We start from the raw sequence: 20,877 nt of genomic DNA on the forward strand, positions 1-20,877 counted from the left end.
AGTCACTTCTACTTAAACAAAGCGTTAATAGAAATAAAACAATGATTTTAAATAAGTTTCAAAACTCAATAAATACGTTCAAACCTTTACGTATATAATTGTTAATATGTAAGAAATATTTTTTAATGAATAGTAATTTGTGGCTTCCATACTCTGCCATTTGGTAGACTTACATTTTAAGAGAATTTATATTTCTTCAAATTGCTTGTTTCTTAGCCACAACCTTAAATGATTGTATTAAAACTAAAGATCGGAAGTGCCTTGGGCATTTAAATTCATTATTAAAAAAGATTGTTGTATTTTTCATTTTAATATTTTGCCGTAAATTCCTTTATATAATTAAAAAAGTTTATGGATCTTTACAAGATTTTCGTCTTTTAAATTACATACATTATTCAGAATAATCTTCACATGAATCCTGTCATCTGAATTATATTATCAATGATAAATGTACGGCATTGTTAAGAGAATGAAAGTGATTTGGTTTGTCTCTCAATCAATAGGACAAAGACGGTGCGAAAATCGTGTGAGTTGACAATGCGGGAAAGCTTCAGCGAAGCGAACACGTGTTTAGTCTGAAATTCGAAAGACATTCCGTCTATCTTGGAAGGAAATTGTACAAGGAACTCAATTAGCCAATACTCATTGCAGCACTATTGCTCAACATCAAAGGTATTTGGCAAAATTAAAAAGTTTCAAAAACTTGTCATGATTTTGTGTTATTTCGGACAGTCCGATAGATATATTCATATACAGCAAAAAGAACCAATATTCAACACATAACTAGCTTACTAATGCTTGAATCTTCATAATTACTTTTCTGAAATTTCTGACCTATTTTAGTCGATTAAAATAGCAATGTATGTACTGTATATACTCGTAATATTAATATCGCTAAACATTTACATTATATTTTACTTTACAAGAAAATAAAAATTATTATTTATTTGACATGGAACAGCTTAGCTGCAAACTTTTTAATATTTTGTATGAATGATGGACTTCAATCGGTAATTAATTGTTAAGCATAAATGTAAAAAGATCTTTTCTAGACTTTACATACAGTTTTAAAAATATTACCACACAAAAAATTTGCATCGAAAATTCTCTTTTTATGTATTAATAAAAAACCAAAAGAAAATTTGGAAATCGTTTATTAATATAATCCAGATACGTTTAAATGTTAACGTTGCTCTTTTGCCATTTTATAGGGATTTTCATTTTAATAGGAATTTCTTTGCTTTCCTGGGAGCAGCATTCAATGAATTCCTTTACTGGGGTTATACTGAATTTTGACTGAATTGAATTTTTTTCTTGCAGCGAGTCGTTCAATTTCCGAACTTGGTAATTATTTCTGGCATGGTCTAGAGAGTATTGTGAGTGACGGAGATTTTCAAGCGGCAGCTTCACTAATTACCAACCGTCTGTCGTGCAGTATGTGGTCAAGCGTTGTCTTGGAGCACCGGGCTTGAGTATTTAACTATTCTCAGTTGTTTCATAGCAAGGTTTTCTTTTGCGTTTTCCAGTTATTTATATATATATATATATATAGTTATTTATATATATTATAGTAGCCCAGTTAATTATTTATATATACTTATACCTTTTTTTGTAATTTCATAAGAAATAGTCTTATGTTATTATACGACACATTCAAGTACAAAATTATGGTCCCTGAAATAAGTAAAATAAAATAGGCGAATGTATTTGATGAGGTATGCAACATCGAAGTAAAAAACTGAAGTACTTATACAAATGATTGAATTTCATTTAGTGTTTCGAAATATCGATACAAAACGTCGGAATGCTAATTATTTGTGGTATTACATATAAGTTTAATATAAGATCTTAGGGTGTATGTGTAAACCTTGCGCTGTTTATATTGCTGGAATATAAGTCTCAGACAGAGGGTACCATAATCCAACGTGCGTGCTTTGTGAGGATTAATGGAAACCGCATTTTGTTCAAACACTTATTCGCGGCAGTCTATAAATTGTATCATAATAATTCTTATATACTGCCTTATGTAAGCATTAATAAATATGGCATTCACATATATATCGAATTAGATATGGATTTGAACTTTGTTAAATATAATTGTGACTAACAGACTATGATACATATTGATTAATATAATAACTTGTGATAAAAAAAAGTTTTGTTGATCTACCGGATGTTCGGTACAGAACCAAGTTAAAAATAAAACTGTAAAGTTTTATCGACGTTTCGTGGAACAATAATACTGTAACGGAAATTACGCACGGTAATTAACTGCAACATATCTGTTAAACTATATAATAATATATACTGAACTTTTAACGACTACCGAAATAACATAGCAGTGGAACTATGTCAGACGCTTTAGCAACAGTGCTTATATATTAGTTACGGTTTTATGAATTTAAAATAATTAATTTGTTTTATTTAATGGATTCAGGCGTTACATTGCGGAATTATTTTTTGTTTTAAATATACCTCGTTCACAGCGTGGGTAGGTCTCCACTAAGTGGACCAACGACACGGTAGAGGTCGCGGGAAGTTGCTGATGTGATGTTGGTAGTGGTGATAGTACCTTGCTTTTATATGAAATATTTATTTTTTGTATGTCAGCGTTTGTTAAAGTCATTACTGAGGCAAATGCTCATAACTCTTTCTTCACTAAATTCAATGTGCGGCGGCTATTTGCGTGTAGTGTTAATGTTCCGAGTACCTTTGAACGCAGATGAAATAATGAGCTTTAATCATATTTTGTAATTGACATTGAAAAGTTAGTAAAACTTTTAAAGGTAAATCGATACTTCTGCATTATTTTAAAATAAATTTTATCTGTCATCTTTTTTGTAAAATTTAATCGTTAATCATGTCTTTCTTGCGGACTGTAGATTATTTGTCGAGTATAGTACTTGCTATCCGTACACATAGTTGACAAAGGCACAATTTTGATGCAGCACCTTCTCTTATTGTGATTGACCAACTGAGTACTACACTGCAGTTTCCACCATAATCACATACCTTATTTCTCATATAATGTACAGCTAAATAGTTAAATCTTCACACCTCAAACTTAATGAAATATTCATAATCAATAAATTCTGTAGATTTCTTTTTCTAATATTATGCAATATTTTTTTAAGAGAAAGTTCTGCCTGTATTCTTCTAATTGTGACTACGAGTATATAGTGTGCTTAATGAGTATCGGTGGATATCACAATCATGTCTATTAATATTTGCTGATTTTTTTTTAATGAACGATTAAATTTTTTGTTTAATGTTTCTACCTTATATGAAATTCATTTTTCAAAGAAAGTTCTTGTCAAATATAAAATAATTATAAAATATATTAAGTATACTTTAAATATTCTCGGCACAAAATCATATTGAACGGTTATTAAAGTTATTACAACAAGCATCAAGAGACTACTGATGCTACTGTATGTGTTATTATTACTAGACTTACATACAGATATAAGTAACGTGGTTTTTGCATTGCATAATAATTAATGTTTTTTTTTCCAGGTAAGTCAACTGCAAATGCTTCATAAAAATTGCATCAAACATAAGACGATGTAAGTCCAGTTTTTTAAATTAATTTGTTGGTAAGTTTTTTGCTCTTAATCGCTTTTGAAAACAATTTTGATTTAAATTGTTTCCTATTTTTAATTTAAAACATATATTAAAATGGACATATTTTTTGAAAATTCGACTGACCTAATGCAAAAATTAAATAAGAAATAAAAAACTATACAAGACCTTACAGGCTTATAGCTGGTCTTAACTCTTTACTTTTTATTTTATTAAATTTGTAAATCTTCAAAAATAGGATTCCACTCCAGTTTTTTTTAAAAGGCAGGGTTTATTATTATGAAAAATTTTCAGTTTTTGCAGACAAAAATAATATACATGATAGTATTTAATAGAGACTTTGCTGATGTTAAAATATTTACTAAGGTAAGAAAATAATTTTAATGTCAGATACAAATAAAAACTGATTTGAACGACGACAAGCACACTTAAAAAAAAACAACTCGTATGAAGCCATTATTAACCGTTAGTGTTATAGGTTTAAATAATAAATATGTGTTATATTTAATAGTCTTGAAAAAATATTGCTTAATTTTTATTCTTTTTTAGGGTTTAATCACGCGCGTACACCTGCATCAAATTTGATAACAAACGATTTCATCATAAAAAAGATTATAAAAATCGTATCGGAGTTTGACACTAGCTATAATGCTATACGCAGTAGCCAAAGTCTGTTGAAAAATCAAAGATATTGATGAAAAAGCATTTTTTGACAAATTGGCGAATCGTTTAGCGAAAAAATGACATTCCAGGAAAATTTTATTGCACTGTTATAAATTACTAGTTAAAGTATTTATTGTGTGTGTTTAGCTATTTATGCTTTTTACTTCACAACAAGGTACTGAAACATATTTTAACTAAGACAAATATATTACCTATTCGTATGGTATTCCAGCAATTAGCCTAATAATTTAATTATTTTGATATTTCAAGATGTCTCATTTAGAGCGTCTAAATTTTTCTACGGCGTTCGAACGATCCATTGGTGCCGGCAGGATGCTCCGCGTACCGTGGACTGCCACGGGAACCAACGTATCTGTTCTCGATCAAGTCCGTATCAACATCAGGTACTCCACCATCTCCTAACAGCGGATTCTGGGCTACTTTGGCCACATAGCTCGGGGGAACAATAGATCCCCCGAGCATTAGCTGGTTATCGCAGGAAAAATAGATAGAAGACAACTAACAGGGCGGTCGCCAAACCATTTGGCAGACTTTGTGCGGGTTACGACGGGCCTCGTTATAACGAAAACAGTCAGAAAAATTGCACAGAGAGAACTTTGGAGACAATTTGTCGAATTCTCGACCAGGACTTTCCAGGAAGGACGCGAATTTCAGCAATGAATATAATCGACAAAGAAGAATCCATTGTAATAATCCATAGTAATCAATTCAAATAGGAACAAAACATTCATGGTAACAACAATATTTAGACGTCGTGATTGAATTCGACTAGTAAGCGATTAGCAATTTAAAAAAAAAATAGTTAAAGCTAACAAATAATATTTCCGTATAAAATAAAAAACACCCAGTAATATTTACGTGGCTTTAATGATTTCCTTACTAGATGTTCAGATAAATTATGTATATTATAAAGTAAGCGTTACGTGACATTTTTTGGGCTTTAAATGTAAGGTTTACTACACATCGGTTGGTAACAGAACTGGTATTTATTATTATTTGAAATATAACTATGTTCTTTAAGTGACATTCATAACTCGTAAATATTGATTTATTAGACACTTCTTGGTAATTAATATAAGCTGAAGTGGCTTTTAGCAATTGATTTATTTACAGTTTAGTTTATACAATTTAGTTTACAGCTAAAATATTACTTTTGTTACATTTATTTAGTGTTCTAAACCTTTTAGATCCACAAATACCAGGATGGTCTTTTTGAGTCATAATATATTATTAAAAAAAAGATTTATATTGCTATAAAAACACATATACTCAATTGTTACCAATCAAAACAAACTTCAAAATTCATTGACAATATTAAAGCGAAGTGAATAGTTTTAAACATTTTCATGGGTGGCTTTAGGCTATAAATCACGATATATATGTTGCTTCTTTCTTTTATGCCGTGAACTAAAGCCGATTGAAAAATATATTACTTCTCTTACCTCTAAATAGTGTGTATGTATGTATGAATAAAAAAATTAAAGTTTGAATTTTTTTGGTAATATACGCATTGTTGCCCATTAAAATTTACAATTTCTTCGAGTATAGGCGAAAACTTCTTTATACCATTCAAGCTTGAGGGTTCCCTCAGTTGGTTTATTTTAGTTCGAGCCGTTTTATACTGTGTATTCTTTTTCAAAAGCCCCTAGTTTTTTAGGTGGCTTCGGTTTAGGTTTAGGTGGTTACGCTCCATAATATAACTGAATGCAAAAGCACTCGATAAGGGAACTCGGCTAGTGCTGTCAATAAATAGTAAAGCGGTAGCCAAAAAAATTTTCTTATTGAAAGCCCTTGAGCTTAGATACTTAAAATGAGGTTTAGGCTAAATGCCTTCTACATTCTGATCATACAAACTCGGGGAGTCTGTGATGCAAATAAGGCAACTGTGACTTTCCGTCACAATGACTTCTAATGCGATATCTTATTAGAGCTAACATAAGTCCAGGCAAAGACTGAAATGGATAATAATAATCGTCGATAATTTTGTAGACTAGAGTATAATAGCGACGGGTATTATCAGTGTTTGGATTTATACCCTTAGCAAAACTTATTAGTCTATACTTATGGATAACTTTCTCCTTGACTAGCATGAGTTTATTATTTGATTAGTTTAAAATGTTAATAATGTCTTTCATTCACACCTATGATAAACTTACAAACTCTATAGCTAAAAAAAACTAAAAAATATTTTTTTAGTGTAGTACACGGTCTGTACCATTAATCTTTAATGTGAATAAAATCATTTATTTTAACTAAAGTCAAACACTTATTGCAGATATTAAAATATGTAAGCTACAGTTTTATTCTACTAGAAAACCCGTTAGAACAAACATATTCAACCAGCTCTTCAAGTAAAACAAAACGTCGGTGTAGAATATGGAAGAGAGCCAAAGCAATTAAGTCGCGTATCCGCACGCGACCGTTTCTTTGTCATTTCTATATCGAAGTGTTCTAGGAGATTTTTCGACGCTTTTCTTTTCACAGAAATTGTTTAAAATTAGAACAGATGTAAAAATTTAAACAGGCAGCATCAAAAGAAATAGTTTTAATATACGGTCACGTAATAGTTAAATTTAATTTTTGAAAGATGTTGTAAATGTCCAAAATCATTTCATTGGCTTAAATTTGTCATTTAAGTTTTGTAACATTACGTTTATGCCAACTAAAATGTTAAATTAATAGTTATACTATATGAATCATGTGAAAAAACGATGTTCTTTAACAAAAATTGTTTTAGACTGCAGTTCATACATATATATTTTTTTTCGAATTAACAGGTTCTGTACACCACGGGACTTGTTTCGAAAAATAATTTCTACTAATAGTAATGTGACTTTTTTTAGGCTTTTATTAATACTTATGCATACATCTGGTGAATTGTGATGCAAGTAAATTGATGACGTTTCGAAAACAAATCAAATTTTAGACTGTTTCTTTCTTTCAAAATCTATGCACTTAACGATGAAAAGATAGATGTTCATTGATTTCAAAATTGGCATGGCACAAGCGGAGAAACAATATCATGCCGTTTATTGGTTTTACATAGTGTCAGTAAGAATAACATGCGATTGGTTCAATCGTTTGCAGTTTGCTAGTTTTGATGTCAAATAAGAAGCTTGCTTTTTACTCTACAGCAAAAAATATAAAAACAACCGCAATTTCTGAACAGAAAATCTATTTCAGCTATTTTAGACATTGAGAGAATATGAGAGATTCAAGTTGGAAAATGTTACTGCATTCACCTTACATTCCAGACCTTGCACACTTAACTTTTGTAGCTCTAGGTGTTTCGTTATGTATTCGGTATAGCTAAGGGGTTATGTTATTGAAAATGGCGTTTTATTCAAAATAATTTATTTAATTGACTTTTAAAATTAATTACTTCACTTGTATATATTCATGTATGCTATGAAAAAAACATTTTATTATTTTTAGAAAGAGGCTCTGACCTTGTACTCCTTTCTACTATGTAAGGAATGTCATTATTTGTAGATTCTTTAAGAGCATCATATTACTACATACTTTAGCAGAAGTATGGTCTGTATATTTCACTAATCATTTTTGAATAAGAAAATCAGCACACGTAATTTAACATTAGAAATATTCATTTTTTAGTTTTTCTTGCTTAAAAAAACGGTGTTAAAACAAAATATCCTTTTTGACTTTCTTTAGAAACTGTTTTTTTTTATTGCTTTAGGAACTAATATGTTTTTAAGTAAATGCGTGAAGGCATAAGCTTGAATTATTGGTGCTTAATACTGAAGCAAGGGTCCTCGTATCCACAATCGACTCTCGGCTGTTGGTTACGTCACAACGGGTCGATAGCAGGCGCACCCGGCGGCCGCGAACCCGAACATTCCGGCAAGCGCAACTTTTTAATACTTCTCCACGTTTTCGTTCCTTCCATTATTGTCAGTTTTATTGTTTTATTCAAAGTAGTTTTAATTGTTATTTTTGTAGACAGAAAACGTTCTCGAGTTTTTTAAAAAACAAAGCGGGTCACGGCCAAAGTCGCAACGTTTCATAGGTGACATAAAAAAATTAACGTAAATGTAACCTGTTCATTCTGTTATTCACGACAAACCCACGATAAAATTTTGCTCAACTACGTAGAAAAAAGGAGAAATTTTATATTTTTAATTCAATTTAATATTTAATTTATTTGTTACTTGCATAAAAACAAAAAAAGTTAATACATATAAAAATAAGTCCTATTATTATCATCTATTCTATTTATTTATTCTTGAAAATCACTCGTAGCAAGCGATTCGTCTTAACAGTGTGTCCGTTGTGGTTTTGCGTAAAATTGTTTTAAGGTGCTAACAGTATGAAAAATAAAAAAAAATATATCAAAAGTTTCGCGAGTTTAGAGGCAAAATGTGTAGTGGGCCAAATTATTTCAGCTCAAGAACATCTGGAACTGTTTGCTAGCAGTTATCGTACTTTTGTAGCGCAACTTGGCCACATTCCATCAACTTAATTTATATCTTACGATAACCGTATTCTCAACAGGTGTATTAAATTCTAAAGAAGATTAATAATACATACATTAGACACAAGCACTTAAATATTCCATTACACTTGTCTATAAATGTGTATCTATTTATGTTCTGTACGATATTTTTAATATATTTTTTAGTGTATAACATCAAGTAATATAAAAGTATTAATGATGACGTTTAGAACGACTTAAGTAGTAGACTATGCTTATCAGAGAAACAGTTTTTTAAATTTCCTTTGCCTTTTCTTTCAGAGTTGAATAAAAACCTCCGTTACTTTGCAAATATGCACATTTATGTTTCTGTTTACTTCTTGCTATAGCAGCATGCAGTTAATTCAGGCTGGTCAAGATAAGGCGTGTTTGTCGACTTCATTGTTTATATGGTACTATTGAGCAATCTAATACTATTAAATCTGTTTACAAATGTGTTAACATTGTTTTATCGTTTATGTTTAAGTCAGATTTTAGCCACAAAAATCAATACTATATATTAAACAAACAACAAATAATTATTTGTTTAATATATACATTGTAAGACGGTTTGAAATGATACAATAATGATGGTGGAAATAAAAGCGCGCATAGCTTCTGTGACTCAAGTAATAAAAACAAGTAAGTCTTTTTCCAAACCTCAATTCTATTTAGAACTTTCTGATAATCTTCTCTTTTATTAACCTCTAAGGCATTATAAACACAAATTGAACAGCCTCCCAGAAAATGATCTGTTTGAAAGTTTTTAAAGAGTAAATTTATCGGGTGGCACGGTGGTTTTAATTACAGACGAATTTAATTTCTTTTAATTGCCATGAGTCTCATTAGAATAAAACAGGAGATACATGTCATATTTGGACGCACATTTAGTGCGCAAAAAAAAAATATTTTTTCTTCGCGTACGTGCTTCAAAATAAATGAATCGAATTTATATCATCAATATTATTGCTTTAATAACAATATTATATTTTTCTTCCATATTATAGACATTAGTTATAGTTATTAGAGCTTCTAATATTTAGTACAATATGTATTGTTATAATATTTTCCTTGAAAAGGGTTCTAGCAAGAGTCTCTTGCGAAAGACTAGTGGCAAATAATACCGCAGTGTTTTCTTAAGTTTAACAAACAATTACTACTTAATCCGCAATGAGACAAGATAACGAAGACAATTGCAAACGTCTTAGCATTTCAAAAAGCAAACAGTGCAAAGTTATGAACAGTATACTGGTCGACAACCGGAAAAGCTCCATACTTATCCCAACAGTAAACTGTCTTGTAAATAATTGTATTGAATCCTGTTATTATTAAAGAACGAGATTTTTTTATGTAACTCGATATTTATGACATGTCTTTGGATGTACAACTGCTATTGTACCTATAAGTAGGTATCACATTTCATTGAATTATTGTTAATGTTTGTTTAATTATTAGCCGTTGCAGCACAATATTTATTTGTTTTATTTTTATGCACTGATTGTTAATGCGGAGATACATCACGTACAGCTGAGCCGCTTCGATTTTATCAATTTAGTTAGCAATCAGAGTTTATGCTGTCCACATCATCATCTTACTTATGAGAAATAAGGAAAAATTAAGATTATTTTAATATATATCGATTATTCAACGGTAAAATACCAATGTTTTACTTTTAAATTATAAAGTCTTTTGTTATCTTCATTAATTATGTTATTACATTCCTTAAAAGATTATTCTTTGATACTACAAGAAAATTTATATGTTAATTTCTGTTTAAATTAAATAAGTTCTTTTTTTACCGAGTATTTCAACTTATTCATGTAACATAATTATCAATATATATTTTTTAATATTAAACACTCACACATATTTTACTGAACATGGCCGTAAAATACGAGTAGCTTTTAAAAGTAGAATTGAAGTGAATATTTATTTGGCTAACTAACAAAAAGTCACATTAAAAATGGTTAGCTGTATATTAAAATTTCATAAAGACACCATGTTTCGTATCCAGTCGATCCTAGTCAATGAGGTGTTTAGTATAACATAAATTTAAATTTAAAAAATGCTTCAAATTTGTAATATTGTTGCACAAAAATTTATTTGATATTAAATATTTTTGGTAAATGTAGTTGAATTATTCGCTTTAACTCTGAATGATTTACACTTGTACCTTTATCAATGGAATAGATAACATTGTTAATCGCAGGAAGCCTGCCATAAACGCAACCCGTTATCAATTACGATGTTAAGTGACACTCGGTAGCGCCTATTTTCCGTTTTATCAAGTGTGATTCCATCCAGAAGCCAAGTGGTATCAGTTATAACGTCTTTTTCATAGCCAATACCGCTTAAATGTATTCGCGCCTTGCCTGTTTGTTTTCTTTTTATTATTATTAATAAATTACAAAATTAATAAAATGGTTAACTTCATGATGATCAACGAATCAAAAGTGCCTGTAAATGCCTTCTTGAATAAAAATATTGGGGATGAATTTTGCTAGTATTGGTATTACCATATCATTTATAGTAAAGAAATTATAATAATTTTACATTATTATTTATATTAACTCTTCTTATTATACACTTACTAATATTTTATTTCAATACTACTTATTGCGCTCTACTTAATGTAATTGAGCTGATTCAAGCCTCGTACATATCCCATTTGTAATAATATATGTAATATCAATAGGTCAAACTGGAAATATTTGCGTTATTAACGCGCTGGGGATGATTCAGGTCGGTGCGCTCCTAAGCCAGCGAGCCGGAGCATCGGCTTGTAGCGTTTCTAAGGGTCCGCTACACTCGAATGAACCGTCGCCGCCCGCACCCGCTACCGTCTATGCGAGCAGTGGTCTAGCATAGCGGATCGCACTCACAGTTCTCTCCTAACCGCGAGTGAGCGCGCTGCTTCTGCGGCGCGCCCTCCACACTGCGCTCGAAGCACATGCCTCGAATTGTACCTACATTTACTGATAACGACCGATTAATAAGTAATATCGCCGAATAGCACTCGCGCGAGACATCAACAATTTTATTTATCATGAAACCACATTAGTGAATTTTATAAAAGTGTACGTCAACGCATTATTTTTAAAAATGGAATGTGTTATTAAAATGTGACCTTGAATGTACGGCATATAACATTTTTTTATTTGGCTGCTTTTATGAAATGTTAATGACGACACAGTAATTATTTTGATGAGTTGTGTGCGGTGTTCTTGTTTGGCATACTTAATAATCTTTTCTTTAGTTCATCCGGAAAGAGGCGCTAATTTAAACGATCGCTTGCATTGTTTCTTATTACCTTATACCTACATAGTTTGCCAATAATTGAATATGAGTGCGTGTTTTCAATCCGGTTTTTTGTTTACGGATACGTGCTAATATTGACCTTGATAGAGAATGGAAACAATGAAACAAATTTAAAATTATCTAAGGTAAATAACTTTGTAATGTTATTATAATAGTTAACGCTATTTTTAAATTCACGAAAAAACCTAACATTTTATAGGCAATATAATTCAATTAATTGTAATCGATAAAGTATAATATTTTTGGAGTGTTAACAAATACATATTTTGTTAAAACAGTGGATCAATTAAATCACATTAGTCATTCGGCACCAGTACAGTGCTAACTTATTTTCGAATACTAATCAAATACCTAGTAATTATCACGAGAGTTTTCTTTTTTGGAAGATTTTGAATTTTGGTAGAAACTAATATTTTAAAACATCATTTTTAAGCATAAACATATTCTTTTCTAATCAAAAGGAGATAAAGGAAAGAAAAATATTTTATTTAACATACTATATTTTTTTTAGCTGTAGAACTATTAAAGATCTAATTGTCTTAACAGATTTATCTCTTGGTTATATATTTAGGTACATATTTATATACATAAAGTAAACGTAATTTGTCCGTAACGGATTGCCCTTGTCATTCGAATTCCTTTATATTTTATACTAATATGTTGATAATAAAAACATAGGCCTATGTAAAATAAATAGCGTTACACAAAATATTAATTGTTCTATTTTTTAATAATTCAACGGAATTGAAAGGTTATATAAATAAAATGTTTGATATGATGTTGGCTGTCAAAAATAGACCTTGAAAATTATTAAATAAACCTGGGTTAAATAATAATTTAAGTATTATAATTGGCTCTCACAGTTAAAATTTTCGTGAAGTTATGTAGCTATAGCTGGAAAGTATATCTCGTGCAGATTTTATATATAATGCAAAAATGGTATATGAACTATATTAATGTAACCTTACACATTAAAATACTTTATTGCTTGCCCTGTCAATAGATTATTCACCCATAACGTATAAAATTTTCGTAACGTTCCATAACATTCATTTTTTGAAATCTTGATCCGAATGAGTTTTTTCTTAGTATATCTGCTGACTATCACTTATGTATATGTATATATATATATATATATATATATATATCATTTGATATATATATATATATATATATCAAATGATGTATAAAGCAAGTAATCGTCCTTACTTCTCTACGGACATAATTATTGTACACACCGATAACGGTCTGTCCAAAAATAAAACAAGAGAAAAAAAAATCTTTGACCTGCATTAATATCTCTAGCGCGCAATAATACTATCTTTGCGTTCAAAACAGTTGCCACATATATGGTATAGCATCTAGGCGCTAAGCTTTAGGATTTGTCTTAATTTTATCAGTTACAATCGTCAAGTGCTAAGTTAAAGCATTTTGAGGGTTTTCTAAAACTTATTTTTTTTTTCGTACAAGTTTTTTATACCTTTTTTATATTTTTATATATATCCGAGGAAATTTGTAATAAGCGAATCAATTTAGTTCACACAATTTGCGTAATTGTTATTAGTATGCATTCTTTCCTTATTTTGAAGGTTTGATAATTGCGTAAGTAAAGGTGACAAATTAAACTAATATGTAAACCATCCAGAACGGATCTTAAACAAAATGTTTTGCTTTTTTAGTTATTTGTAGCTAAAACTAGTAGCAGCAAGGTACTTGTAGTTGTTTTATGTTAAAATTTCAAATCGTTACTATAGTCTAACAATTTGTGGTTAAACCAAACTAGGTTTTGTATTATATGATGAAACGTCTTACATTTCGAGGTTTTCTCAAACATTTTTATATACTATAGATTAAAATTAGGCTCATATGTTAAGATGTAATTTTATAATTACCGACTGCCGACTGTATTTGAAAGTAATGTTCAGTTCGGTAGAGTAGTTTTTTGTTGCCAAACATTTTAGCTACGGTGCCTGAACTAAATAAACAATACATCCACTAAGAAGGTGTAGCGAAAAAATATAATCAATGAATGTGGTGAGACTGATAAACTTGCATCGTTATTAACTAATGGTACTTTACGGTTTCTTGTTCGAGAAGACGTAGTAATGTATCCTATTAAATAAAGAGTAATATGTACATTGTCCCATCTTCTAATGGTAGCCTGCTTAAGCGAAGATATTAATCATGAAAAATAATATCACAGGTTTATGTCAAATGATTTTAGGACACTTTTAATTAAAGTTGCTTTAGTTACGGTAAATATTTCCTTGTTTCTTGATATGATGAAATATTTAATATCAGATTTTAATACCATTAACTTAATAGAGTTAAATGTTCAATAGATTTAAATATCATACAAATTCTTTAGTCATTTATCAGTAGATGCGGACTGTACGGTGTATAACATAATTCTTTTATATTAACTGTTATTTATAATTTTAACTGTTAGATTCAAAGTTTACATTAACCTTTGAAATATAAATGGAATGAGAGGCACTTATGTCACAGAATACTAATTAGTTAACTTAATGATATTTTTTTTCATCCTGGCGATGTTCATGTGAGAGAGAAGTAAATATTTTATAAGTACTTGTAAATTGTACTCTCGTCGATTCTTTATTAATTATTACGGACTTTTAGTGTTGATTTCTGGTATATCTATTTAATTGCTACGTTAGCAAATCAAAACTACAGGCGTGTAACTAGTATACTGTGTTTGACCGTTTATCGGAATAGCTAACTTAACTAAGAGTTGTTAAGAATATTCTAGGCAAATGGTCTGTTTAAATCACTGTCAAAGCCGTACTTGTCGAAGTTGATGAAGACCGTGATGTTTAAGATGAATATCACAACAGACTGGAGTTACATGTATGATGTCCATTAAAAAAATGTGTGACATTTAGACGACTAATTTTGGTACTGACTACATTCTTTTGATATCTTGATGTTTATTTCAAATTTAAGATTGTGACATTTTATAATTAAAAGAATGATCGACACGTTGAAACGATTTAAATACGTAATTTTTAAACTCATGCATGCGAAAAGCAATTGAAATAAACAAATTTCTTCACGCATTGCGATTAAATGTACAATTTCTATCTGCATGGTTTACGTCACACTATTAAACTGAATACTTTGTCAATGCAAAAATAAACGTGACATATATACGATCGATACGAATACATGTTCCAGATCGTTTCAGATTTACGTTCTGTAACGGAGACTGTCACTGAATGTCAATAGCTATAAAACTTTTTTAGCCGATATTGGCTGTACACTTTGGGGCCATGTGCCGTTCGTGTTGAGTTGAGCAAACGATAGGTGGCAATTATTATTAAGCAACATTTAAATGTCTCTAAATTTCGCTGAAATTATAAAATGTTAGGTAGTGTGGTTTTTTATTTACGTTGTTCATATTTGTACATTTTGCCTTATTCATTAAATAATGTTTAACGAATGAGAAAAATCTTGCCTAATTTTGTTATAACAAAATCATGAGATACGTTTCTTATTTATTGAAATAATTCAACATTTTAGTTTGTGCAGATAAAAATGTTCACCTCTTTTAACAAGTTAATGATAATACATAATACATATATAAAAATAAACTTTTTCACTCTTCAAAAATAAGTTTTACTTATATGAGTAAAATTTTTGTACTTATATGAGTAAAAATAACATAAAATTATGTAATAACTATATCAACTTGGATTATTCATTATTTGCTTTAGCGAAGATCTTTTAAGACACGCTTATCTTTGGTATAACGGGGCATATTTGTATTCGTCTGTCATATTACAATGTATTTGATTGTTATATTTCCACCGTTATCGCTTATAAACGTATAATAAGAAAGTACATTTATTATTACACTCTATTACATGTAAAACGCAGCAGTCTTTCTGGATTCCTCTCTGCAAAACATATTTAATATTACACGTATTTTATCCGGTGTGTTAAATACATTAGAATACAGTTACAGCTCCGCACATAAAATTGTTTAATTTCGAGCGTATTAACCAACGCCAAATAAATTAGGACGACGTGTACTTGTCCGCGCCATTTTGCGTAAGCAATTAATTAAAAACGATTTACATTAAACTTAATATGTGAGGTTAGTATTGTTGTTCAGTTCATGATAGTTCATGGTAAGTATTATTGTAAGAATATAAACAATCGTTTGTGTAATATAGCAGATGTCGAAAAGACTTTTAACAATAAAAACATATATTTCTATAAGTATTATTGGGTTATAGTGAGGAAGATTATACTAGTTTTCCGTTATATATAATTCCATCATATCATAATATCCTTATTAATCATATATAATTCCTGGAGTCTTGTAAAGAGTGATTATGAGTAGCTTTAAGATGAGAATTGTTCGTCGCGCCGTCCAGCCCAATCCGCAGCATCGTTATTGCGATTCCTGTTTATCGTTTTTGTGCTCATATCTCTGCACCATAAAGATAAAATAAGAAAACAAATATTATTTTTCTAGTGAGAAAGATCTTTCTGGTTTTCCATGATTTGTAGAGTAGAGATAAAGTGCTCTTGGCCTTTTTAAAATGTATCCGCAATAAATGAACTGACGGAAATATAGATCGACGCCGTAGAGATGTGCTAATCTTTGAAGTTATGACGTGACAATAAATTAATATATTTTCGAGAGAATTCGACAACACGCTAAGTATCCCTTTTTAAACTACGCTGAATTTACGGAGGCACAAGAATAAGTTAACTGCTCTATATAGCTCTTCCCCCATTTGTCATTTTGAATAATGTATGAACATTAAGAAATAAGGTATTTTCCACAAAAAATATTGTTTTCAGTCCGCGTTTAACCTTGTTGTTCCAGGATTTTTTTAATAATTGAATAATGATTTCACTCAATACATGTACTGCGTGTTAGTTTAACACAGGTCTTTATAATTATTTTAATTTAAATAGTAGGATGTTCGGTTGGGTACAGACCTCTCCTCTAGATATCCAATAGGGACGATTTATAGCGACTTTCATCCGACGGATTCTGTCAACCTTCGCAGTGTAGTATGTCGACTTTGTATAAGGACGTCCGAATCTTTAAGCCCTAACGGTTACAAATTCTCCGCGCTATGGGATCTGTCCGCTGTCACTTGAATTTTTAATTCTCTGGGCTATATAGGTTAATTTCGTTCACCTACGAATCTTCTCATTCGATCTCGTAGTGAAATCTCGGGCATAACCCTTTAGATAGCTCGTTTCAGTGTTCTAAGATGTAAAGTTTGATTTGCCCTCAATAATTATTATAAAGGTCACTTAACATAGGGTGTTAGTTCTAGTTCTGAACTAACACCCTTTTCCTGAACATTAATTATTTAACACCCTAGGCAGATCTGCTTGACGTGTTTGTTACATACAGTATAAATTTACCAATATAATGCATGCATGGCAGGAATGTAACTATAATAACTTATTTGCAATCCTTTTTTAACTTTAACTTGAATATTACTAAATAGAAAATCATGTAAAGGCTACAGACGTTATCGGACAAGTAAAGCCTTAATAAATTCAGAAGAATAATGGATAAACTTATCGCTGACTACATGGATTGAAATAAAAAATGTGAGAGTAGATAGTTACAGATTTTATGTTACGTATAAAAATAACTTATTAAAATTAAATAAATTTTAGTAAAACGTTAAAAATATCAATATATAACACAACGTGGAAGTATATACAATGTTTTTATTATTTAATAAATTTTCTTTTATTATGAGGTACTAGGTATTAGCAGGAGATTATTGAGATACAGGAATCAAATAGTAACATACCCCATAAGGAGTTTACCAAAATTTAAAAAAAATATCAGGTGTCGGAATTCGGGTGTAACTAATATATAGACATACCTAACATGTTTATAACAAATAGACTAATTAATATCGCTAATAATATGCTTTTTTAAAATTTAAATCTTATAAGCTATTTTATAATGAAGACAAATATGCAGTGAGTGATACAAATAAATCAAATAATAACACCTGCTCTAATACTTCGATTCCACGCGCAAGCAAATTTTGATTACACTTGTTTAAAAAAAGTATACACTGCATTTTAATTTTCCGCTGACGTTTTTAATAACAGTTAACAATAAAGTTTCTGACAAATTTTTGCCCAACTCGTAATTAAATGTCGAAGTCTGCGACCTATATTTATATTTTTATTTAATAGCAGATATTAAATTTTGTGTCTACATGCAGAATATTAAAGTGTTTTAAGCGACAAAGTGAATGAGTATTCAATAATTTTGTAATAATTACAATAGAATTTTTGTTCGATTTCTTTCTATGAACACTTTTTTCTTTTCATTATTTGTTTCTGTGACATCAACGAGGAACATTTGTACATTCTATATTTTTATTTATGCTTAAATTATTGTATTAATTAACTTATAATGTGAATAAGAACAATACGCGCGTGTGAGTAGTAAAAGCGGGGCGTGAAAATGTAGCTGAAAATGGTATGAAAATGGAGGTAAAAAGTAATAAATATTCTTTCAATATCTTCAGGCTGTAGCGATCCTTAAATGAACACTGGCTTGACGAGTAAATTTTGAGTATTTGCGTTTTTGCAGTATTTAGGATAGATCCCACTATATTTGTAATTTAATTAACTGCGGAATAATATGATCAGAGCATTACTTCCCTTTTTAGCTGTCTAAGAATCCAATAGCAAATTTTCATTACATATACATACATGTATGTATACTCTACATGAGTTTCTACTTTAGTCACAGTTACTTATTTTTACAGTAATATTTTTTAAATATTTGTTTTATATTTGAAGTGGTTAGAGATAAGTTTTCCTGTAAAAAAATTGTTATTTTTATCTTTTTATAAAGTAATGACAAACTGATATAGAAACCCATATGAAGTAAAGAAGAGAATTTTTTATTATACTAAGCAAAATTGCTGAACATCGCACTCTGAAGTTGCTCTTACTTAAGGACGCCAATTTAATAAAATTGTAACTCAGGAGTTTTTCTAAAGAATGAGAGCGTTTCTTAAATTTTTTTAATCATTGCTAAATAAGACATTTTTCGCGTTGTCGAAATTTAATACGTATAATTATTGTTTTTTGTTTGTTGTGTTCTAAACTTAATATATGAGTTAGTAAGGAACAAAACCTTTTCAGAAAAAAAAGTTATAAACATTAACGATACTTATGTGCAAATTGTTTAAATTACCGGCTTAAAATTGCTCGGATTATCATGTACTTGCCTAGTTGTAACTTATATAGACATTACATATAAAATCTCATAATTTATACGAAAAAAAATAGCGTGTAATAAAAGCCGTAAGGTAATCGAGCTAATTGTGAAGGCCGCTAACAAGACCCTTCAATACTTATAATACAAATAAACATATAATACAGAAGCCCCACGTGCTTCTGGTTGATTACTTTATGATTCGTAGCGTATTTTTAACATGCAAATCAAGTATCAGCAACAATATCGACAAACAAATTAAGCATGTTTGGTATTTTAAAAAAAATCGTTGTGACAAATATTGTCCTCTATAATAGTTAAATGACCAACTTTTATATTCTTTTTAACACATTACAGGACCCGGAAAGAATATTTTTTTTAAATATATGACCTGACTTTTGAAAAATTGCGCAGTTTCAATTTCGCCACCATCGTCAGATCTGGAATACATTATACCCGTGGAAGTGGCGCAGTAAAGCGCCAATATAATGAATGTTTATGAAATGGAGTTCAATCTTTAATTCATAAATTTGTCTCATTTTACTACATTACAATTCGAAGGACACAGGGGTCACTTTAATTTATGTAGGCGGATGTTGTTGATGATAGTTTTATAAAGAATGTTTTTCATAGCACCAAGTTAACAAACGCGCAAATCGCTTACAATGTTTTATACCTATGGATAATTTATTACTAGTAAGATTACTTAGAAGAGGAAACTAGATAATTATTTATATACAGACAAATATCAACAACAAAATGTCGCTATTTAAGTAAAGTCCTTTTTGGAATAACGATGCCCTTTTAGGACGGTATCTTCTGATTCAAAAATAAATTTATGTTAATTCAAAAAATACCATAAATACGTAGTAACTATTGCGCCATTTTCACGTCTACGCAAATAACGCGGCGGTTGATCTCCTGCCAATAAAGTTAGGTATTTTATGTTCCAATTTAAGCCAGTACCATCAACTCTACCTTGCGCTAATGAAAGGTACTATTTCATATCTCAAGATAGAACACTTGACATCATGTGAACGCGTTGCTCGAGGCTTTTTGTTAAAAATGTTTTTAAATTACAAGTAATAAAAATAAGACTAGCTTAAAGCGAGAAAAACAAATATGTCGTCGTTGCTTAGCCCATAGATGCCTATAGACGTCCACTACAAGACATGGGCCTAATCAAAAATATCAATGGGCGATAAACCATAACCGCCACCCTTGGCAGACGAGTTGGCAAAATACGTATTTATTGTCGAACCACATTTAAATTGCAACGTAAATGGAAGGATGATTAATTTTTTATCGCAAGTAATTATGTAATGGTATTTTTTCTTATTGAAGCTTTAGTTATTCGTTGAATTAAAACTCTCATTACAACCCTTCTTTCTATAAGAAATACTTTTAGCTGATACAATTCGGACATGTAAAAGGTATGTCTACGTTATCGATACGACTTAACTGAACCATACAGTTTTATAACGGTCATTATTTGAAACCTTTTTCTCATATTAGACTGGCAATAAAATGCAAACATCAGACAAGTAGACCTCATAGAAATTTTCGGAGCAAACTT

The 20,877-nt window shown here is 30.1% G+C and overlaps 1 protein-coding gene across 3 annotated transcripts in view; it reads left to right on the forward strand.

The window, feature by feature from the left end:
* Positions 1-20,877, forward strand: part of dnc (phosphodiesterase dunce) — a 216,640-nt gene that overhangs the window by 52,454 nt on the left and 143,309 nt on the right. The window contains exon 1 of one of the 3 annotated variants that reach the window (XM_068774652.1): positions 11,671-11,733. The exons of 1 other annotated variant lie outside the window; for it this stretch is intronic. The gene's annotated coding sequence lies outside the window, so the exon portion shown is untranslated. Of the gene's footprint in view, positions 1-11,670; positions 11,815-20,877 lie in introns of those variants that run through there. One more of the 3 variants, XM_068774649.1, reaches the window with a different exon arrangement.

This window comes from Battus philenor, unplaced genomic scaffold, assembly GCF_028537555.1.
Source record: "Battus philenor isolate CCGP_79_NKW_IND1 unplaced genomic scaffold, ilBatPhil1.0.hap1 SCAF_7, whole genome shotgun sequence".
NCBI classification, from domain to species: Eukaryota; Metazoa; Arthropoda; class Insecta; order Lepidoptera; family Papilionidae; genus Battus; species Battus philenor.